We start from the raw sequence: 24,272 nt of genomic DNA, 5'->3' as shown, positions 1-24,272 counted from the left end.
GTTCACTCAGTGGTCCATGCAGGAACTACCCATGTCCCACCAAGTTATGATAATGGAATCCTGCAAGAAAGACCTTTGTTGGTGGCTTTTGACCGAGAGACAGTCATTATCAGTTTCCAGCTCTGCCCTTTGGTCTCACTACAGCCCCCAGAGTGTTCACCAAGTGTATGGCGGTAGTCATGGCTTACTTGAGACGTCTAGGATTCCAAGTGTTTCCGTACATAGATGACTGGCTCCTAACCGCCACCACCGAGCATCTACTAATAAAAGCGAGAGACACCACCTTACAGCTCTGCTCTCACCTAGGAATTACTATAAATTTTGAAAAATCTGCCTTGTTGCCATCTCAGCATATCGTTTTCATAGGAGCAGATCTAGATACAACAGAAATGATGGCAAAGATTCTCCCAGGAAGAGTTCAAGTCCTATGACATCAAGTCAAAAATCTGCTTTCCAGGAAAAAAGTACAAGCAAGAACAGTCCTGAAAATCCTGGGGACCATGGCAGCAGCAATAAATTTGATTCCATTAGCTCGCCTGCACATGAGAATTCTACAGTGGCTACAGTTCACTCAGTGGTCCATGCAGGAACTACCCATGTCCCACCAAGTTATGATAATGGAATCCTGCAAGAAAGACCTTTGTTGGTGGCTTCACTCCACTCATGTGACATTAGGTCAACCCTTTGTTCTTCCACAGCCATTAGCCACAGTGACCACAGATGCTTCCCAGATAGGGTGGGGGGACATTATCTGGGAAGGACAGTTCAAGGCACTTAGCAGGATCATGAGGCCCATTTGCATATCAATGTCCTAGAGATGAGAATGGTGCTTTTAGCATTGCAAGCATTCCAGGACTCTTTCACTGGGAACGATTGCAATACAGACAGACAACATGTCAGTTGTATGGTACATAAACAAACAAGGAGGAACCAGATCTTACCCCCTTTGTTAAGAGGCCCTGAGAATATGGCAGTGGGCAACCTCCTCCCAACACTTTCTGACAGCAATGCACATCCCGGGGAAATCCAACGTGATATCAGACAAACTCAGCAGAGTGATTCTGATGCCTCACAAGTGGTCCCTAAAACAGGAAGTAGCGGAGATGATTTTCTACAAATGGGGCCAGCCTTGCTGTGATGTTTTCGCCACATCCAAAAATGCCAAATGCAGCAGCAATCTTGCCCTCATTCCCCCTCCGGGGGAGTCACCAAGGGATGCACTTCTACACAATTGGCCCTCGGGTCTCCTCTACGCCTTTCCTCCCTTTCCTTTGATACTTATTTATTTATTTATTTATTTATTTTACATTTGTTGACCGGGCTAGTCTAACTGGATACATGTCCATTTTCAGTAGAGGCCCGGGGAGATAAGCTCCAAATGAAAAATAGTACTACAGGATTACATTAATATAGGCAAAGTACATAATTTTACACATAGTTGCAGTTCTTTTAATATGACAATACAATTAGGAGATAACATAAGGTAAAATAATTCTCAAAAGAAGTAATCTTGTAAATGATTACTTCATTTACAATTGCTGGTTTATCTGGTAAAGAGCAGCATGGACTTAGTAAAGAAAGGTAGAAAAAGAAAAAAAAGTGTTAAAAATACAGTCAAAGGTTAGTCAGGGTTACAACAAGGGCATAGCCAGTGTGTGTTCTAAGGTAAAGCTTAAGTTTTTGTTTGAAAAGTATTAAGGAGGATAGTGATGTAAGTTAACTAGATAAATGGTTCCAGTTTTTCCCAACTGTATTTGAGAAGAGAGAGTCACCTGCTGTGTTACTGGTTTTACTTGTGCTAACTAGTAATTTATTTGATGAGCGTAAGGTGTTAAGATTTTTGTAGGGGCTGATCAGGCTTGATAATATTGGAGTATTATGAGGCTGATAAAGGGTTTTATGGGCAATTATAAGTTGGTTAAATTTAACCTGATTCTGAAGTTCCAGCCAACCTAGTTGAATTAAATTCTGACAATGATGGATTTTGAAGGGTTTTCCAGTGGCAAATCTGGCAATATTATTATAGGATTTAGCTAGTTTCTGAAGATTGTTTTTAGATAGATTAGCATAGATAGGAGAGGCATAGAGAAGTGTTGAGATTAGATGGGAGTGGCCAATAGTAGATCTAGCTAATGGAGTAAGGAAGGGTTTGATCCTATAGAGGGAGCCGATTTTTTTTCTTGATTGATTTTACTGTATTGTTAATATGAGTATCAAAGTTGAGGTTGTTGTCAATTGTAACTCCTAGAAGTTTGGTTGTTAAATAGGATGATATGAGTGTACAATTGTTAGATGTGACTGAGAAATCAATTGGGGTGGACTTCCGGGTAGGAGTAAAGAGCAGGAGCTTTGCTTTTTTGGGTTCAAGAGGAGGCAACATTGAAGAAACCAAGATTCTACTACGTTAAACACTTTTTGAGTTATGGATTGCAGTTCAGGTGAGGAATTGGCTGAGCATATAATTGTAGAATCATCAGCATATTGTATACAGGTAGCCTGAGGGATTGCTAAGTGAAGATCATTGATGAAAACTGAGAATAGAAGAGGGCCTAAAATGGAGCCCTGAGGGACACCTAAGGTGACAGACAGGTGAGAAGATATGTTATTCTCCCAGAGCACAGCTTGCTGCCTATTACTGAGGTAGGAACTGAACCATTTTACAGTCTGAGCATTAAGAGAGAGTGATTTGAGAATATTTATAAGCAGCTGGTGGTTTACCATGTCAGAAGCTTTGGAAAGATCAGTAAAGAGTGCTGAAGAGAGGATGTTGTTATTTCTGTTTTTGTTAATGGAGTTAGAGAAGGATAAGAAGGCAGTAGTTGTACTATGGAATGGCCTAAAGCCATGTTGGCACTCAGCAAGTATGTTGTTTTGGATTAGATGGTTTAGTAGCTGTCTATGAATGCATTTTTCCATTATTTTTGCTAAGGGGGATAGTAGAGCTATAGGATGATAGTTAGAATGTTCATTAGAGTTCCCACCTTTGTGTAGGGGGATAATGTGAGAGATTTTCCAGATTACTGGAATTGTTCCCTCATTTATGGTTCTGTTTATGAGGATGGATATTGGACAGGCTACAGCTTTAGCTGCTTTCTGCAGATATTCTGCAGTTAGCTGGTCACCTGATGGAGTACAAGGTTTTAGTTTTTGGATGAGCTTGCAGATGAAGTGTATTGGGATGGGTTGCAGTTGAAATGAAGGGAGAGAGCTAGTAATGGAGGTAGGAAGGCTTGAGCTGTCAGGTGAGAGTTGGTTTGCTAGAGTTTGAATGGTTTCTGTGAAGAAGATATTGAAGGCATTAGCAGTTTGCTTTGGGTTTTTGTGGCTACTACCTAGTGGAGTTGATGTGCTAGTTTGACCTGGGTGTAGGAATCTGTTAATGCTTACCCAAAACTTTTGTGGATTATTATCGTGCGTCTTCTGCATTTGACAATAGAAGTTTTTTTTTTTTATCTGAGACTATAGTTTTTTTGTCTCATTTCTCATCTGTCTAAATGTTAGTTGATCTAGAGTATTTTTGGTAGTTCGCCACCTGGTCCAGTCTTTGTTTCTGAGTAGGATTTTCTGCCTGGTGTCTTTAGAGGTTTTGACCTAATTCTTATAATACGTTTTAGAGCATGCTGGTCTAGGATGTCTAAGAATTTAGTGTTAAAGTATTTAACTGCTTCTTCAAGAGGGAGGCTTTTTAAGAAAGACCAGTCACTTGCCCTAAGTTAATTTTGAAATAGTTCAGGGTTAAAGTCTTTGTTGGACCATATTACCCTATATGTGGCTGTGTAGGGAATATCAGTCTTTTGCCTGATTATATAAGTTAATGAGTGGTCTCTTATGTCATCTGGGAAGATTCCTGCCTTATATGTCTGGTGGTGTTTATTTATGAGAATCCAATCTAAGGTGCTTTCTTTTTTGTTTGGTTTGTTAATTCTGGTTGGGGAGGTAATGATTTGTAAAAAGCCATAAAGGCTAATTTGGGAAGTAGGATGTTCAGCACTGATACACTTCCAGTCAATATTGAAATCTCTAAGGATTATAGTTTATTGTAGTAAGGATGATGACAGAGGATATCCTTGAGTATACTGGTATTATTAGCAGGAGGTAAGTAGATACAGCTGATGTATATGGATTTACTAGAATTGAGCTGAAGTTTGGAAATAAGGATTTCTGCATTATTCTCTAGAGGTGGTTTGTAGTCTACCGAAGTAACGTAGCTCATGACAGCTACTCCATCACCCTTCCTATTTTTGCGGTCTAGCCTTATAATGTTGTATCCAGGTGGGATGACTTCAGTATCTTGGGTATATGGTTTTAACTTGTCTCTGTAAGGCATAGGACATGGAAAGAATGCACATCTAAGAGAGCATGGAGGTGTGCAACTTTGTTATTAATGCTACGTATATTGAGATGTGCAATATAGAGTGAGTTTGGTAGTGGAAGGTGTGATGGAGGGACTGGGTTATGAAGTTTGTTTGTTAAAGTACTGGCTGGGCCAGAATTAGGGTGAATATTGCCGTCTTGTAAGGACTGGCTTATTAATCTACACAAAGGATTGTGCAGGTTGCAGATTTGGTTTAAAGATTTCCTGGTTCTAAGATCATCATATTTGATGTGGGTCAGTCTGTGGAATTTAGCTAGTAGGTAACTAGGAATGGAAGTTATGCTTATATGATTTTGGGAGATAGTGAGAGCTATTGTAGTTTGTTTGGGAAAATAGTGAGTTATAAGATATTGTGGGTGTTCAAAGGAGGTTAAGAGGTAGGCTGAGATGTGAAAAGGTAAAAATGTGACAATAAGTAACAGCTTGAATTTTGCTGTGAAAGTTGATGTAGGCATAGTACAAAAAAGAACAAAGGAACTGTAGTGGAGGTAGGAGTAGTATTAAGACAAGATGACAGATGTAAGTTTGGTTCAGTTACCTTATGTAGAGGGATGTATGATTGGTTATGGGGTGAAGAGGGTGTGGTTATATAGCCTACAGTAGAGAGAACTTTAGGTTGGATGAGATGGGCAAAAGGGTGTGGTTTAGAAGTATAAGTTTAGGATCCTTGGGGACGGGTTGGAATTGGGGCCAGGGTAGGGGAGCAGAGTGAGCCTGCAGGGCGAACGGAGCAGGAAGAGACAAGAGAAGGAGAAGCAGCCAAAAGAGCAATCAGTGAAATGGTGTGCATGTAAGGTAAGTAAAGTTGTAAGTGGGTATATAATTTAGGAAGAGTGGTAGAGGGGGTTGTAGGGGGATAGATGGGTGCTAAATCTAGCTGTAAGAAGAAAAGTCGACAATATTTACGTCTAGTACTTAGACCTCGAACTGTGAAAAGGTTAGGTCATGAAGTCTCAGGACAGATGTGTGGAAAGGTAGGACTAGGTAAGGTGCCACCTAGGGGCTGAAAATGATATGACAGCAGAAGAGTTTAAAGGGAGAAAGACTGGTCTTGGATAGAGGTGAGAGAGGCTAACAGTTAAGGAGGTTTTAGAACTACCGAGGAGAGGTATGATGGCTATAGTGTAGCAATGGGGTATGACTGCTGGCTGTAGAGTGACCTTAGAGCCACCTAGAATTAAAGTTTATAAATGTAAACATTACTACCAGGTGTAGTAAAACAACATACTTTCTGGCTTCCTTTTATAAATAGAGATGAGGAGACTAGGAGGCAGTATGGGGAAACAGCAGGTTTCAATGGTTCCTTAGTCGCCAGGCCAGTAGATTCAAAATCCAAGGACTGGATATGGAGGCTGGAGAGCTGGGTACTTCAGGATAGGAAGAGAGAAAAAAAGGAAGATAAGAGAAAACAGTGTCTTTAATAGGATACTACACAGTAAGAGCAAATTATAATCAACTACACAGTAATCAACGACACTACAAGTGAGGCTGCAGACTATCAAGTTTTAGTAAGTAGGTAGGTGAATACTAGATTAAGACCTAATCATAACAGCTTAAAATAACAGTGCTTAGCTTTGATAACACTAGATAGTTTGATATCATATAATACCTCCAGGCCAGATTGAGGCACTGTGGCTTATCAATTAAAATCTATAAAGATTCAATAAAACAAACATTTCTTCTAAGTATTAGTATAGTACCAAGGGGGACTGAAAATGCTGCCCTTATTCTATTAACAGAGTGAAAACAGTAGGTATCACGACTAGGTCATTTCAGACACTTCTCTTATAAGTTAAGTTATTATTAATCAATAACAAGCAAAATTGCCCTTAAGCTCTAAGTAACAAAGACCAGGAAAATATGCAGTCGCTAAACATCATTATTATAAGGCATTGATCAGAATATAGGAAACCAGCTATCGAGGATAGTTAAGGCCTCTAAGCATAATATCAAGGTAGCAACCCTTTAATTGTGAGTGTCTTTTAAAAATGGAAGTGTGTAAGCAAGGATAAGTTACCCGAAGTTCTTCAGAAAGCAGTTCCTTAGGAAGGAACTTGATATTTGTCACCCCATACTGGCCTTGTCAAATCTGGTTCCCCTTCCTTTGGCCCCATCTCCAAGAGGAGCCGTGGATTCTAGAGCTAGTTCTGACCTCCTGACTCAGGCATCAGGAACGCTCCACCCCTCCCTTCAAACTCTCAAGTTGACAGCTTGTCTGCTTCAATTCCAACCATAGCCAGGCTCCCTAACCTTTCTACGTTAGTGAGGCAAATTTTGATCTCATACCATAAAGCTCCAACAAGAAGGCTATATGAAAGCAAATGGAAAAAAATCTCTGTATGGGCCTTGAATAATCACATTGACCTCTTCTCTGCTCCAATAGCTTCTATTCTTGAATTTCTGGCAAAATTATTTAATGAAGGAGCAGCTGCAGACACTATTTAAGTCTAGCTGGCTGCTATATCTAGTTTTCATGTGGGAGAATCAGGCCCAAACGTCATGTTCCATAGACTTTGCAAAGCTTTTCTAAAAGGTACTCTTTTGTTATGACCACCAATTAAGGTGCCTCCACTGCCAAGGGACTTAAGTTTTGTTTTATCATGTTAGAGACTGGCTCAAAAGGGGGAAGAATCAATCTGCAATCTCAAGTATCTTACTTGGAAAATGATTCTTTTGATAGCTATCACCTCTGCAAGAAGTGTTTCAGAGCTTCAAGCACTGTCTATAAACCCCCCTTACATGCTTTTCTACAAAGATAGAGTGTCCCTGTGAATGAACCTATCCTTTTTACCCAAAGTATGTTTAGAATTTAACCTGAATCAGTCCATAGAACTACCTGTGTTCTTCCCAAATCATAGAAACAATGCAGAATATATGCTGCACCAACTGGATGTACACAGGCAATTACTTTTCTACTTACATAGAATAAGGGACTTCAGAAAATCTGATTAATTTGTATCCTTTTCAGACTCAAAAAAAGGTATTCCTGTGTCAAAAGTTATACTTTCAAAATGGCTATCTGATTGTATTACTTTATTTACCAATCAAAAAACAAAGAACTTCCTCATAAAGTGAAAGGCCATTCTACAAGAGCCATTGCAACTACTTCTGCCTTTGGGGCGAGACTTCCTATTGATATAATTTGTGCTGCAGCGACATGGGCTAGGCCTCATGCCTTTATTACTCATTACAAAGTAGATTTGGTCTCCAGGAACAGGGCCTCTTTTGGGTCCACTGTTCTGAAGAATGTACTTCCTTGAGCCACCCAAGAAAGATAGTACTAGGGACTCTGTGCCAACCAGTTAAGAATGAAGGTGAGACAGGACAACATCACATAAAGAAGTTATGTACTCACCATAATGTTCCATGTGTGCTGTCCATCTTGCCTTCATTCTTACATCCCACCCTCCTGCCCCCAGGCCTTTTGCTCCTGGAAGACTGAGCTGGTGTAAATTGGCTATTAAATGTCCTTGACCTTCTTCATTGCTCTGTCACTTATTCAGTGACTTTTATTTAACTTTATTTGCAAACAAGATCTGGGGAACTCTTGAGGTGCATCATGGGATAGGGCTTAGCCTTAAGTTAGTGGAAGACCTCAAGCTTTTGTATTAAGGCCTAGTCGGAACCAAGGATCGGTTCCGAACCCAACCAGTTAAGAATGAAACCGAGATGGACAACACACATGGAACGTTATGGTGAGTACATAACTTCTTTTTTATCAACAAAAAAGCAATTAATATCAAATGTTTATTAAAGCATCCACAACATGAAGTTAAGCAGGGGGAGAAGGGGGACTTGGAGATGTTTTAAGCATGTTTTTTTTGTAAGTATATAATGAGGCAGGCCTAATTTCTTTTGCATATCCAGTAACAGGACATATGGGGCACCAGGATATTTTCATGTAGTTCTTCATTTGTTGTTTACATTGTGTGTGATACGTGAGGTATTTTATATAAGGAAAATCAGCAGACAATTCAAAAAGCTTGCATATGAATATCATCTTGCTGTTAGAAACAAAAACGTCATTAGTGTTTTGGGAAAATATTCTATTAAATGTGTTGACATTCAAAGATTACTTGTTATGTAATGTTATAGATCATGTATCTGAGAGTTTTAAAGGAAACAGGGATGAGTAATAAGATCTTAGAGAGATGAAATAGCAGATTTTATGGACTGCACATGTTTATCCTGGTGAAATGGTTCTATAAATTATAAATGTGTTTTAAAGAAAAGGAAGATTTGAAAATGATGCAACAATGTAGGGTTTAAATGTGAAATGGTGTAGCATCATGTGACTTTCAGTTTGTATATAAGGAAGACTATTATATTTGTTTTTTTTTGTTTTGTTTTGTTTTTTTGATAATGACCTGGTTTATGGTAAAAATCACTCAATACATATCTAAAAGTATAAAAGTCGTGGTGGTTAGACACAGCTTATAATGTGTTATAGCTGAAATTATAACTGAATTCCTTAGTCTTGTTATTCAAGAAGTATATATTTGAGAATCCATAAACTGGAGTCAAAACCTTTCTTTGAAAATAAATGAGAAACAAGGCATTTGTATATTCAGACATTTTGTCCATCAACAGTGAGAAAACAAGACTACCCTTTTATTTACTACAGATGTGACAAGGTTGAAGCAACCAAAATAATTCACTAAACATCATCTAACCCAAATTCAGAGTTACAGCAGTTTATAAGAATTATTACCCTTTACTTCTGAAGCCATGACTTATGCGTTCGCAAATAAGTATACACACACTCAAAAGTGATTGAATCGGTGCAATGAGACTATGTTCATATGAAGGAACAAATAACATACCATCCACATGAAATTACATTGCTCTGAGTTTTACAAATGCTGAATTAGGTCTGAATGATCCAGAAAGTTTAGTCTTTTTCAGGTGGCAGCCCTTTACATTTTGTTTAGATGGCTATTTACATGTTTACAGAAATTAGTATTACTGTATTACAGTCACAAGAACTAATAAAAGAGTCACAAGAACTAATAAAAAAGAGTTTAATTTTTATAATCTTTATCATATATAAAAATTTCATTCTTAAAAATAATCATGCAATGACATATGTGTGACATGGCATTCAAATATTTGAGTTTTAAAACGGATTTACCTTACTTGTTCCATGTATAATTTTTACCTTTACTAAGGCTAAGAGTTGTACAGTTCTTTTTTGTTGTTTTGTTTTTTGAATTGATGCGTAATTTTATGAGCAAAAGCATGAACTTATTGCAGTGGGATTAAAAAACTTAAACTATTAATAAGAATTCCATATCAAAGCTAGCAAACAAAGAAGCAGTGAAACAAACAGCGTAAATGAGAGTTAACAAATTTTGCAAATGAGAAAACCTAATTTATGCCAAGGTAATCGCATATAATTTTGATCAGGAATTTCTTGTGGCATCTGTGACGTCCCCACTATGGGCCAGTAACCAAGGAGCCTGAATCCTCAACACTGGCACTGGAGAGGGATGTTCACTTAGAAAAAAAACAGATGCACCCAGTATTTCCAAATGCAGCTCTCTACATCAAGCACAAGTTCCCTTAAGAGTACACAGGGAACACACTCAGTCCGGTGTCTGTGTTTCTCTCCAGGTCCCCAGTAAGACTCCCCACTGGCACTGCTATAGAGATGAGACCTCAGCTGAATGTCCAAGGCAAGTTCTTCACCATTCTCTCTGTGAAACCAGTGATCTGGAGTAGGGACTTCATTTGTCAGCAACCTGTGGGTCTTGGATCCGATATCGGATCCGAGCCGGCAACTTGTAGCATAGCTATGGATCCGAGCTCCTAGCTCCTCCCCTCACCCATAATCCCCTGCCAACCTCCTATGACCTCAGATCTAGTTTGCCGCGCTTGAGTGTGTAGCTGGATTTTTAGAGATCCTAGCGTTTTCTTACCAGATAAGTGAATTTCTTCAATTTTTCTCAACCTTTGTAATTGTAAATTGTGTGAGTGGTTAGGTTTCCTATCTAGTTTAATTTTTTTTTGGGTTTCACCCTCCCCTCGCTGCTCGTTAGAGTGTGTCTGTGTGTGTTTGTGTTTGTGGCCTGGTGTGCTTGTGTAGTGTACTTTAGTTTTGGGTATGGCAGAGGCATCAAAACCTATTTTTTCTAAATGCACCGAATGTGGCCATAAGCTATCTCCGGCTGATGGCCACACTCGATGTGTTCGGTGCCTTGGGGTTGAACACCTCTCTTCAGGATGTACCATTTGTGCAGCATTCAACCCCAGGGCACTGAAAGAGTGGAGGTCGAAGCTTGTCCTGGCGGGTCTTTTGCCTCCGGATTTGGCTTCAGCCTCTACTCCTCCCATGGCACCTCCTCAGCCTGTGGTGGTAGCCACTCCTGCCCCCCTTCCCCCGGCTGGGATTTAAACTCCCACTAAAGCGCTGGAGGACAGGGAGGCCAGGAGGGAGAAAGGGAGGGAGAAGCACCACAAGCGGCGGGCCGAGGCCTCCGCTTCAACCCCCCCCCCCGGCTAAGCGGGCTTCTCCCTCCACGGCTTCCAGGTCTCCTCCTCCTCGGCTCCAATCTCCTTGCTTCTCCCCGGGACCTGAGGAGGAGGAGACCCGATCTCCATCAAGGTCATCGAGGCGGCATTCCAGGCCTGCCTCGGTGGCCTCTTCGAGATCTACATACAGCTTGTCAGATGCAGACTTGGATCGGATGATGCAAAGGTTCATCCAGGCCCAGCTGCAGATGGGAGTGCTCTTGCCTCCCCCCCCTTCATGGGGGAGCTCAACCCCTTTCTTTGCTCCGATTGCTCCTTCTCTGACCCGCTTCCCGGGTTCAGAGCGTTCGGAGCCAGGCAGCGTCGGAGCTGGGGGTGGGTCGGTGCCGACAGTACTGGGTACTTCGGATCCGACCCTGCCCTCGAGTTTGTCAGTTCCATCGTTGGATCCAACCTTTCGAAGCTGTGGGCTGAGCTTCAGATCCGAGGGTTTTAGTGTGCCTTCGGCTCTGTTCAGGTCGGAGCACACTGATCCCTCGGATCTGACGGTCTCGGTGCCGGTTCCGATCCCTTCACTGGATCCGAGTGGGAGTCGGCTTTCGGAGCCCAGGGAGAGCGGCTCCCCCTCGGCCTTCGATGCAGTGGAGAGGGCTCTGTCGAGAGCATCCAGACCCCCGGCCCTTGCCTCGGCTCCACCCTGCACTCCCTCTCTGCTGGGTCAGGCTTCCATCACCCGGCCACAGGGACAGCCTGCTTCGATGTCCCAGGTTGTTCCATTGGAACAAGATATTGCTGGTGAGACTTCCTCAGACAGCCCCCCCCCGAGGAAGTGCTTCGCAAGCACAAGTGTAAGAGGAGGCACGTGGACTCCCCCGAGTCCTTAACAGATGACATGGACTTGGATGAAGGGGAAGGCTCCCCAAGGTCATCCCCGGAGGATGTCTCCTTTGGAGACATCATGGAAATGCTTAGGATCAGAGGTGGGTGTTCTGCCCCCAAGGCTTCCTCTGATGAGTCCGTGTTCCTGGAGACATTCGAAGCAGGCCTGTCTACCTCTTGGGTGTCCCCTCCGGCCGACCCCCTGGTGGACCTTATTACCACCAGGGCATGGAAGGAGCTGGACACTGTGGAGCCAGTCCCTAAGCGCCCGGACAGGATACTGAGCCCCCCCCCCCGCAGACCGGTCCCACTGGAGCAAGGGTCTCCCCGTAGATGCCATGTTGACGGCGGCAGCCACGAAGAGGGAAATAGCTAAGGAGAGCCCCTCGGTCCATCCACCGAGCAAGGAGTCCCGCTCAATGGATCGCCTTGGGAAGTGGGTTTTTAGTTCAGCGATCTTCTCGGTAAGGTCTCTGAACTATATGGCACATGTCATCAGGATGCAGCGGGATCTTATCAAAGAATACGCTGCTTCCCCCCCTGAGTTCATGTCGGCGGAGTACAAGCAGTTGTACTCCACTCGAATGGCCACTCTAAGGTCTGTCTCCAATACCTCTATGCGGCTTTTGTCCCACGCTACTGAGGGAGCCGCTAGAGCTAGCGGAGCGGGCCTAGTCATGAGACGTCAGGCCTGGCTCTGGCATTGTAACTTCACGGAGCCCTTTAAGGCGTCCTTTGCAAATGCCCCTTTTGATGGTTCTGCCTTGTTTGGCAAGACCATTCGTGAAACACTGGTCCAGAGTGAGAAGGACGGGAAGACGTCTGCCATCGGAGTCCGCTTCTCTGCTCCCAAGAGGTCCTTCTCGAAGAACCAAAAGGGACAGAAGAAGATGTGGTTCTGGAAATCGCAACATTCCCAACCTGCTCCGGACAACCAGTACTTCCGTGGCAGAGGAGGACAGGGAGGACGCCGCCCTAGGGGCAGAGGGGCCCTGAAGAACTTTGGGTCCAGAGAATCCTTCTCTGACTGTCCCACGCAGCAGCCCTGAAGGGTTGCCCGACTGCTCTGCTCTGGAGGCAGTCGGGGGGCATTTCTCGAGGCATCTGGCGGCATGGGAGTCCATCACATCAGACAGCTGGGTGCTTCATATCATATCCAGAGGCTACAAAATTCCAGTGTATCATATCCCCAAACTCAGGAGCCTCCCCGATGTTCCACCCGATCAGAGGGAGGCTGCAGCCGCAGAAATCCAGCAGCTATTAGAAAAAAGAGCCATCCAACCCATCCCCCAAGACCAGCTCGGATTAGGGTTTTACTCCAGGTTCTTTCTGATGCCAAAAAAGACAGGGGACTTGAGACCAATTCTAGATCTTTCCCTCTTGAACCTGTCGGTAACCAAGGAAAGATTCTGAATGTTCACTCTTCAATCCATTCTCCCCCTCTTACGGGAGAACGATTGGATGTGCTCTATAGACCTCAAGGATGCATACTACCACATTCTAATGGACAGACGATCCAGGAGGTTTCTCCGCTTCCGGCTGGGAGCCAGTCATTATCAGTTCAGGGTCCTTCCCTTTGGTCTCACCACAGCCCCCAGAGTGTTCACCAAAGTTTTAACAGTGATAGCGGCCCACCTGAGACTCCAGGGAATGCAGATCTTTCCGTACCTGGACGACTGGCTTCTAACCACCCCAACAAGGCATCTACTCTGCTCAGCCAGAGATTACTTTCTCGGCCTAGCCCCCCAGTTAGGCATCACAATCAATGCGGACAAATCTTCCCTTGCTCCGACACAAGTCACAGAGTTTATAGGGGCCAGATTAGATACCAGGGATCTACGAGTCTTCCTGACTTTGGAACGACTACAGAATCTGAGATTTCATGTGCGGGCCATCCTACAATCGGAGGTTCCACCAGCGGAATTGGTCCTGAGGGTGCTGGGCTCCATGGCGGCTGCAATAATGCTTCTTCCATGTGCTCGCCTAAATATGAGGGTACTGCAGTGGACCCTTCAAGTGCAATGGTCCTTCCAATCTCTTCCTCTCTGCCACCCTATCTCTATCAGCAAGGTTTGCAGGAGGGCCCTGTTATGGTGGCTCCAATCCCCGGACCTCCATATAGGCCGGACCTTCTGCACTCCTCTCCCTCTCGCCACGGTGACCATGGACGCCTCTCGCTTCAGGTGGGGGGGCATTACATGGACAGGACAGTCCAAGGCACGTGGAACGACACAGAGACCTCCTTGCATATCAACGTTCTGGAGATGAGAGCGGTGCTGTTGGCGTTGCAGGCACTTCAGAATCTCCTCCCCGTAGGAACGATTGCAATTCAGTCGGACAACATGTCTGTTGTTTGGTACTACCCCTTATGCCGAGAAGCCATGAGAGTATGGGAATGGGCGATTTCCACCAACCACTTTCTGATCGCAATGCACATTCTGGGGTGGGCCAACATTCTGGCGGACAAACTCAGCCGCACCATTCTTTCCCCTTATGAGTGGTCTCTCAACCCACTAGTAGCGAAGCAGATATTCGCAAAATGGGGGCAACCCTGCTGCGATCTCTTTGCCTCTCCCTCAAATATGAAATGTGACAGCTTCTTCACTCTGATTCCCCCATCAGGGGAAGCCCCGAGAGACGCTCTGGTGCATGTTTGGTCGCCAGGTCTACTCTATGCCTACCCTCCTAAAGCTCTTACAGAAAGCCTCATGGTTGGGGAGCAGAATGATCCTCATTGCCCCATTCTGGCCTCGGCAAACTTGGTTCCCTTACCTGTGGTCTCATCTAGTGAATCCTTCTTGGATTCTGGATCCCACTCTGGATCTAATCTCCCATCCATTGGAATTACAGACCCCGAATCTGGTCAACCTGAAGCTGACAGCTTGGTTGCTCCAGTTCCACTCTTAGTCAGGACTCCCGGCATCTCTTCACCAGTCAAAGCCATCCTGGTGGCAGCACATAAGCCTTCCACCAGGAAAATATACCGCAGTAAATGGAAACGCTTTTCCATCTGGGTGGAACATCATAATCTGGATCCCTTCACTGCCCCTCTACCGTCCGTACTGGATTTTCTCACCAGACTCTTTCAGCAAGGAGCTAGTTGTTCGACAGTCAAGGTACAGTTGGCAGCCATCTCCCATTACCATGTGGGACATGAGACAGGTCCTTTGATGTCAGCTAAATTGTGCAAAACATTTCTCAAGGGCACCTTTCTACTCAGGCCCCCTATCAAAGAAGCCGTACTCCCTTAGGATCTTTCTCTAGTCCTTCAAGCCTTGACCGCTTCTCCCTTTGAACCAGCTGCATCAGTCGATCTCAAATATTTGTCCTGGAAAACAGCATTCCTGGTAGCCATCACTTCAGCCAAGAGAGTTTCGGAACTCCAAGCCCTTTCCATAAAGCCTCCTTACTTGGTCTTCCATCCAGACAGAGTGTACCTCAGGACCAATCCCTCCTTTCTTCCCAAGGTGGCATCAGAAATCAATATCAATCAGTCCATCAGCTTACCGGTTTTCTTTCCTAAGTATCAAAATAAAGGAGAGTACAAGCTGCATTCATTAGATGTACCCAGGCAGCTGCGTTTCTATATTCATAGGACAGCTGGTCACAGACAATCTGATCAGCTGTTTGTCTCCTTTGCCAAATTCAGTTTAGGTAAAGCCGTTTCAAAGGTCACCTTGTCACGTTGGATTTCTCAATGTATTCTTCTGGCTTACCAAGCTTCCCAGAGGCCCGCACCTGAGGGAGTCCATGCACATTCCACTCGCTCTATCTCTACTTCTGCTGCCTTTAAATCTAGAGTGCCATTGGATGATATTTGTTTGGCAGCTACTTGGGCCTCATCTCATACTTTTATCAACCACTACAAACTGGACGTAATTTCTAGAGGGAGAGCATCCTTTGGCTCCGCAGTGCTCCGGAACATCCTTCCATGATGGCTGCCCAAGATTCAGGTAGCTGGGGACTCTGTCCCACAGGTTGATGACAAATGAAGTCCCTACTCCAGATTAAGAAGTTATGTACTCACCATAACGTTCCATCTGAGTAGGTGGCTTCATTTGTCTGCAACCATCCCCCCCTCCTTCCCCCTAGCCTTCAGAACTTGGTCCTGTTATATTATGCTTGTTGGAACACCTTTTCAGGTATCCATAGAGGGGCAAACTTGATCTGAGGTCATAGGCGGTTGGCAGGGGATTATGGGTGAGGGGAGGAGCTAGGAGCTCGGATCCATAGCTATGCTACAAGTTGCCGGCTCGGATCCGATATCGAATCCAAGACCCACAGGTTGCAGACAAATGAAGCCACCTACTCAGATGGAACGTTATGGTGAGTACATAACTTCTTATTTTGTGTCCCTGCTCCAAGTAGTTTTCACACACACACACACACACACACACACACACACACACACACACACACACACACACACACACACACACACACACACACACACACACACACACACACACACACACACACACACACACACACACACACACACACACACACACACACACACACACACACACACACACACACACACACATACATGCACATGCACACACACACACACACACACACACACACACACACACACACACACACACACACACACACACACACACACATGGGAAAGGCTGGCACAGATTTACTACCTATGCCCCTTTCTGCCCAGACTATAAGATAGTTACACTGCCACTAGACACCCCAACATCAGGTACTCTAAGGCTCTTACAAGGGTACCCAATTATACTGACTGAAATTAATATTAATCCAAATGGTAGTTTTTGACCAACCTCAAGGGTTTCAGGCGCGGCCAGAGATGTCACCATATATATAAGTACTCTCAGAGGTTAAACTATTCTCTAAAAGACCAGCCACAACAAAAAGTTTAAATATATTTAATAATAAATAAGAAAAGAACATGAAAATACTAAATATCTATTATCTAAAAACAACCTCAAGGTTAAGCTGCTAAATGTTAGGAGTCTTAACATGAAACTGCACTCACAGTAAGCAGCCTGCCCCTTGGAAGACACAGGCATTTCTGCAGTCATGAAGACCTGGTTCAAGGCTGTAGAAAGCACCCCAGCCATACCATGTTAAACTTCCTTCCACATATTCACACCATGAACTGAAGGTGTGAAAACTAAAGGAGGCAGTGTATCAGTATTCATTAAAGATAAATACCCCTCCAGATTGGTTAAACAGTATGATTCCCTGGTGCAATTATCTGTTGGTAGGACTCCTATTCACGTTATTGCCAGCTACAGGACACCCACTCTGCCTATTTGAATCTACTTGAGTCTATGAAGATACATCTGAACACCATGGCTTTGGGTGACTTTAACTACCTGTCCATTGACTGGGTAAATTACTCATGCTCAGACTCACTTGCCCAAAGGTTCCTTAACTTCATTAACTTTAATGCCCTGGACCAGCTGGTTGACACCCCCACAAGGGGTGCCAACATCCTGGATGCTTACCAATATGGAGGACCACTGTAGCACCATCACTGTGAGGTCTTCCCTGGTGAGATCTGACCACAAATCAGTTTTATTCAAAGTAACTTTCACATCTGACCCCCCCCCCCAGCAAAATCTTCTCCAAAACAGATTATAAACTCTTACAGGATAGTATAAATAGCTGCACTGCACCTTCTCCCATCAGATGGAAGTGGCAACTATGCCGAGTTCTACACCAGTGCTTTATACAAACACCTGTATAATTGCATTGACTCTGCCATGCCTGATAAGATCAAAACAAGCTCCTCAAGGAAGGGCAAATCTGCCTGGTGGAAAACTGCCATTAACAGGCTTTACACAAAGAGGAAGAAATTACTGTCTAAGATAAAGAGGGAATGAGCCCTAAACTGGAAACCTTCCCTCCTCAGCGTAAACAAGCAAGTAAGACTTCTTGTGAAGTCCTCCAATGCAAACTAAGATTAGCTTCCTCAACTAAGAACAACCATAAGACGTTCTTTAGTTACATCCATAACCTAAAAGGAAAGGCCTAGATTTGTGCTGAACTGGTAGTTAATGATACCACATATACCGAGCCTGTGGATGTAGCTAACCTGTTGGCTGACAGGTTCTGTGAAAACTTAATTCCCTTGTCCCCAACACACATACCCCATGACATCCCTGCCACCTGTCCCGGACCTTGTATAGGGACAGAGATGATTCCCAGGGTAAACCTAGGAATCATCTCTGTGTCCCTGCTGGACAGAGGCACAACAAACTAATGGGCACAGTATTTTTTAACATAAGGGGTTGCGTAAGCCACAAAACTTTGGGCTAGGCTTATAAATGCCTTAGGGCAGATAGCCTAGTATAAACCTATGAACCTATAAAGAGCAGGTCATAAATGCCCAATCTAAGGTGAAAAACACGGCATCTATGGGACATGATAATGTACCAGGTTGCATCAGACATGGGCTTCAACAAGAATTAGCAACACCACTCGGTACTCTACAATAGTCTAAGTACTGGATTCCTTCCAGCTGAATGGAAAATGGTCACTGTTATTCCCTTGCACAAAGTTGGTGTGTCCACTGACCCTGGGAACTATAGTCCTATTAGCCTGACTAGCCTTATCTCTAAGGCCATGGAGTGAATCATAATGGACCTTATCAACAAAGATATAGATAATCTCCAAACACTTGACTCTACTCAGTTTGGATTTGTCAAAGGGAGATCATGCCTGTTAAACCTAGTGGACTTCTTCAAGACAGTCACCAAGGCTGTGGACGAGGGGAAATCTGTGCATACAGCTAACCTAGACTTAGCCAAGGCTTTTGACACTCCCGCACTCAAACAACATTGACAAACTCAACCAGCTAGGTATCTTATATCATTAGATGGTTTGCTAACTGGCTCACTGATAGAACACATATAGTTAAATAGGGGAATCCACCTCCAACAGCAGACCTGTAACTAGTGGTGTCCCACAGGGGTCCATCCTGGGACCTCTGCTGTTTGGAATCTATTTCTTCGAAGTACAAGCAAAAACTAAAGGTCTGTGGCTGACAAAGTTAACTGATAACTGCAAACTGAGAGCAGTCATAGAATCTCAAAATGATTTCAACATTCTACAAGAAGGTCTTACACAAACAAATGATTGGTGCCAAAGTCATGGCCTTATACTCAGTGCAAAAAAATGTATTATCATTCATTTCAGTAAGAGCGATTCCCTTGCTAATTACCACATCAATAGCATTCAGTGGTGAGAGACCTGGGCACACAGGTTGACAGCAACTTTGCTGTTGATCACCATGTCTCCACAGGGGTAAGAAGGGCATTCTAGATTACTCATCTCATAAGTAAGGGCATTGCCTCCAGACAAAAATAAGTTATAACCTCCCTGTACTCTTCCATCATTTGGCCAATAATTGAGTGCAATGGCCCTTTTTGGTATGTACCTTTCAAAGCACCTGCAGCAATTGGAGAGACCACAAAGGTTCCTCACAAGGAAAATTTAAGGTCTTCAGCATTTGTCCTATGTGGATCATCCGAAATCACTGTCACTTTATTCTGTTTCATACAGACTAGACAGAGGCGATCTCAGCCTTGCATATAAGGCAATCTCTGACCCTGCTTTACTGGAAATGCTGCATATCCACAAGTCAAATGGTTCACAGGATGTTAAGTTGTCTATCTCGCCTTCATTCTTGCTAGTTGGGTTCGGAGCCGACCCTCGGCTCCGACTCAGCCATCTTCAAAAGCTCGAGAGCCGCTTACTGGCTGAAGGCCCCCCTATATCCCATGATGCCTGGCACTAGATACCCAGATCTCGTTTGCCTCTTCTGCTGCGAGGTTGCTTTTGCTGGCTCAGGTCATATTTTTCTATTTTATTGTTAGCTTTTATAAAAATTTGTATTGTAGTTAGTCTTTAGAATAGTTATAGTAGTTCTAATAGTCTAGTTAACTATTTGTATTTTAGTCTCCTTTCCCTCGGAAACTCATTTTTTGTTAGAGAGTTTTCCCCTCCCCCTTTTGTTTTCTTCAAGGTAGCCATTTTTAGTTAGAGGCTAATCCTTGTTCTTCAATATTTGTATAGTACTTTTATTAGAAATTGTTATATATCAGCAGGTTTATTTACTATTTCTTAGATATATAGTGTGTGTGTGCTGTTAGGGTGTGGTAACTTGTGTTGAGTGCTGTGTGTTTTACTGGTTACCTACTTCCTTTCTGTTGCCTTTTTTTCTGCGATTGATATTTCCTTTTACAGGAATGTCCAAAGATACGTAAGTATCTGGATTCAAGAAGTGTGACTCATGCTGTCAGAAGATGTCACTGACAGATGGTCACACTTCTTGTGTCTACTGTTTGGGTGCCCTACACCTGCAGGACTCTTGTTCGGTGTGCCATGCCTTTAGTCCAAGAGTCCTGCAGGAGCATAGGAATAAGCTAATCCTTAGGGGTTTGCTCAAACCTGAAGGGTCACCGGCTAAGGCCCAGCCAGTGAAACCCTCCAAGCCACCGAAGCCGTCGGCTCCCAGTTCGGAGCCATCATTGGGTGTGGCTTCTGCTTCAACTTCGGTTCCGGCTGGAACCGAAGTACCTGCCTCCCAGTCGGCCCCGACTCTGGTGTTGGAACCGTCAGGGAGCCAAAAACGCTCTAGATCTCCATCCCTAGAGTCAATACACTCAGCTCCTGGGTCGCCTCTGTTACAGTCAGAGCGAAGTCACCAATCCCACTCTTACCAGTTTTCTAGACTATCTGACCACAATGTGGAGAGAGTGGTGAGCAGGCTTCTAAAATCGCAGGCCCTGGCAAAAATGTTATCCAGCCCCCCCCCCCCTCATCAGGGTTTGGCTCCGCCCGTCTCTGCAGTAGTTCCCCCCCTGGGTCAGGACAATTGGATGTGCTCCATAGATCTTCAGGACGCGTACTACCATATCAAACTGGACAGACGCTCCAGAAGATTCCTCCGCTTCCAGCTGGGAGCCGGTCATTATCAGTTCAGAGCTCTGCCCTTTGGTCTCACCACAGCCCCCAGGGTGTTCACCAAATGTTTGGCAGTAGTTACCGCTCACCTGAGATGGCAAGGATTCCAGGTGTTTCCATATCTAGATGACTGGCTCCTTACTGCTATCATCAGACATCACCTGCTGCGAGCCAGAGACTACACCATCCAACCTTGCTCCAAACTAGGTATCACAATAAATTTTGAAAAGTCTGCATTGTCACCTTGTCAATCTATTACCTTTATAGGCACAAACTTAAATACAAAGGACATGTCAGAGAGACTCCCATTAGACAGAGTGCTAGACATTCACCGACATGTGCAGGTCTTATTAGGATGCAAAAAAATTCAGGCCAGATTCGTCCTAAAAACCTTGGGTCTCATGGCAGCGGCTATCATACTAGTTCCCCTTGCTCGTTTTCATATGAGGATTCTTCAGTGGATGCTGTTCAACCAATGATCTTTCCAGCAACTTCCAATGTCTCACAATGTCTCACAAGATAATGATCACACAGACATGCAAAAACCAACTTGCTTGGTGGATGGTTTCCCCATCAGTACCCCAGGGCAGACCATTTGCTTTTCCTCCTCCAGTGGCTACGGTGACCATGGATGCCTCCCTGATCAGGTGGGGTGGGGGGCATTTTCATGCCAGAACAGTCCAAGGCACCTGGCAGTCTCACGAGTACCATCTGCATATCAATGTCTTGGAGATGAGGGCCTTGCTTTTGGCGTTGCAAGCTCTTCAGAACTCTCTTCCCACCGGGACCATTGCAATTCAAACAGACAATATGTTGGTAGTGTGATACATCAACAAGCAGGGCGGAACCAGGTCCTACCCCCTATGTCGAGAAGCACTTAGACTCTGGCAGTGGGCGATCTCTTCCCAATGGTTTCTGATAGCAGCTCACATCCCTGGGAAGTCCAACATTATAGCAAACAGGCTGAGCAGAGCAATTCTCATGCCTCACGAGTGGTGTCTCAATCAGACAGTGGCGGACCAATCTTCCGCAAATGGGGTCAGCCTTGCTGCGACCTTTTTGCCACCCCCTTCAACAGCAAGTGCAACAATTTCTTCTCTCCTCCCTCTTCCCAGACACTCCCCCAGAGACGCTGTAGTTCACGATTGGCCTCAGGGACTTCTTTATGCATTCCCTCCGTTTCCCCTGATTCCCAAACTAATACAGAAAGCTATTACATTGGGATGTAAGATGATCCTCATTGCCCCTTACTGGCCTCGACAAATTTGGTTCCCGTTCCTGCATCATCACCTTCTGGAGCAGCCCTGGACCCTGGACCCAGTTCCAGACCTCCTGATCCATCAATCGGGCAGGCTGCACCAATCCCTTCAATCTCTCCAGCTCACTGCTTGGTTGCTCCACTTCCGACCTTAGCCAGGTTTCTGAACATCTCCCACTCGGTGCGTGAAATCATCTTATCATCGCATAAGTCTACCACTAGAAAGACTTATGCTAGTAAGTGGAAACGTTTCTCTTTCTGGGCAGAGGCCAGGAATATAGATCCCTTTTCAGCCCCTGTGCACCATATTTTGGATTTTTTAGTGGAACTTTTTCATGCTGGATCTTCTTCTGCCACGATTAGAGTTCAGTTAGCTGCAATTTCAAACTTTCATACAGGCCTATCAGATACTGGTATTATGTCCCATAAGCTTTGTAAAGCTTTTCTCAAAGGGACTACTTTACTCAGGCCCCCAGTGAGAGATCCCCCACCTCCGTGGGATCTAAATTTGATTTTACCTTCCCTGATACTGCCCCCCTTTGAACCTGCAGCTTCTTGTTCTTTGAAGTTTCTTTCTTGGAAAACCCTTCTTCTGGTTGAAATTACTTCAGCCAGAAGAATTTCTGAACTTCAGGCTCTTTGTGTTCACCCTCCTTATCTAGTTTTTCACAATGACAGAGTTTCTCTCAGGACTAATCCTTCCTTCCTTCCAAAGGTTTCTTCTGACAATAATTTGAATCAGTCTATTGATCTCCCTGTGTTTTTTTCCAAATTATTCCAACAAGGCGGAGTACAAATTGCATCAGTTGGATGTTCACTGACAGTTACGTTTTTACTTGCATAGAACTAAGCAAATCAGAAAATCAGACCAGCTGTTCCTGTCCTATGCTGAGGGTAAACAAGGTCTACCAGTGTCAAAAGTAACCTTATCTAGGTGGTTGACGTCAATTATTACATTTATATATCAGCTAAGGAATAAAGAGCTTCCTGCTAAACCAAAAGGTCACTCCACTAGAGCTCTAGCTACTTCAGTGGCTTTTCAGGCAAGATTGCCAATGGAAACTATTTGTGCGGCAGCTACATGGGCCAATCCTCATACCTTCATTTCACATTATAAGCTGGACGTGGCCTCCAGGAGCAAAGCTGATTTTGGTTCCACTGTTCTGAAGAGTCTGTTCTGATGAGCCACCCAGGATTGAGGTGCTAGGGACGCTGTCCCAACCAGCAAGAATGAAGGCGAGATAGACAACTTAACATTAAGAAGTTATGTACCTACCATAACGTTCCATGTTAGTTGTCTTCTTCTCGCCTTCTTTCTTGCGTCCCACCCTCCATCCCCCTATCCTAGTAGACCGGGAAGAGTTCCTTATGTTTTTTTCTCACTGGCTGAGTCTTCTCTGGCTATTCTTTCTGACTAGTAGTCTCTCCAGTAGGATTTATGCATTCTAGGATAGGATTTCTGTATTATTATGTCTGCAGTTAGACTTACCAAACAAGATCTGGGTATCTAGCACCAGGCATCATGGGATATAGGGGGGCCTTGAGCCAGTAAGCAGCTCTCGAGCTTTTGAAGATGGCCGAGTCGGAGCCGAGGATTGGCTCTGAACCCAACCTGCAAGAAAGAAGGCGAGAAGAAGACAACTAACATGGAACGTTATAGTAGGTACATAACTTCTTATTACTCGCTATAAAGACCTTAACCTGGTATGTGATGTTAATAGAACCTGCTGCAGGGGGACAGATTTGTCTCTCAGAGGTTACCACATCTTTGGAACAGACTCCCACTTCATGTCAAACAGAGTACCTCATTGGCCGTCTTCAAACACAATCTGGACGATTGGATGGATAATTGTAAATTCCTAGGGGTTCCACCTATATCCCTCTTGGACTGGGGCAAGAGGTGCTGATCATGAAAATAAGGGTAGAACTTGGTTAGGCTTGTAAGGGCCTTAGGGCCATTAGCCTAGTAACTTCCTATAATCCAATAAACACCAGAGTTTTAATCACAGGAAATATTAAAAATAACACAGGTGGACAGGTTCACAGTTACAGAAAAACAATACCTAACTAATCTCACTATATTTTCCTGACTGATCAAAAGATTTATTATTCCTTGGTTACTTACTAGACCAAGGCAAGATGAAGTAGGTGAGAGATCCTTCTTTGTCAGGCTACAAAACAGAGTGCTGTGAGACTTCCGTCTCACCTAGTATTAAACATTATTTTTAGAGATGGATTACAGAATGACGTCACATACATCTGGCCATCTGACTTCTGGTTCCCATGCTTCCCCCCTTGGCTAGAAGCTGTCAGGATTTATCACCTATGTGTCAATAATAC

At 44.2% G+C, this 24,272-nt stretch overlaps 1 protein-coding gene across 1 annotated transcript in view; it reads left to right on the top strand.

Annotated features, from left to right (window-relative positions):
* PLEKHO2 (pleckstrin homology domain containing O2) overlaps positions 1 to 24,272 on the top strand; it is a 1,330,687-nt gene that overhangs the window by 980,268 nt on the left and 326,147 nt on the right. The gene's annotated exons all lie outside the window — the stretch shown is intronic.

Source organism: Protopterus annectens, chromosome 7.part1, assembly GCF_019279795.1.
Source record: "Protopterus annectens isolate FY-2018-M chromosome 7.part1, PAN1.0, whole genome shotgun sequence".
Taxonomy (NCBI): domain Eukaryota; kingdom Metazoa; phylum Chordata; order Ceratodontiformes; family Protopteridae; genus Protopterus; species Protopterus annectens.
Note: the sequence above shows the minus strand (reverse complement) of the source record. Positions and strands in the feature narration are given on the sequence as shown.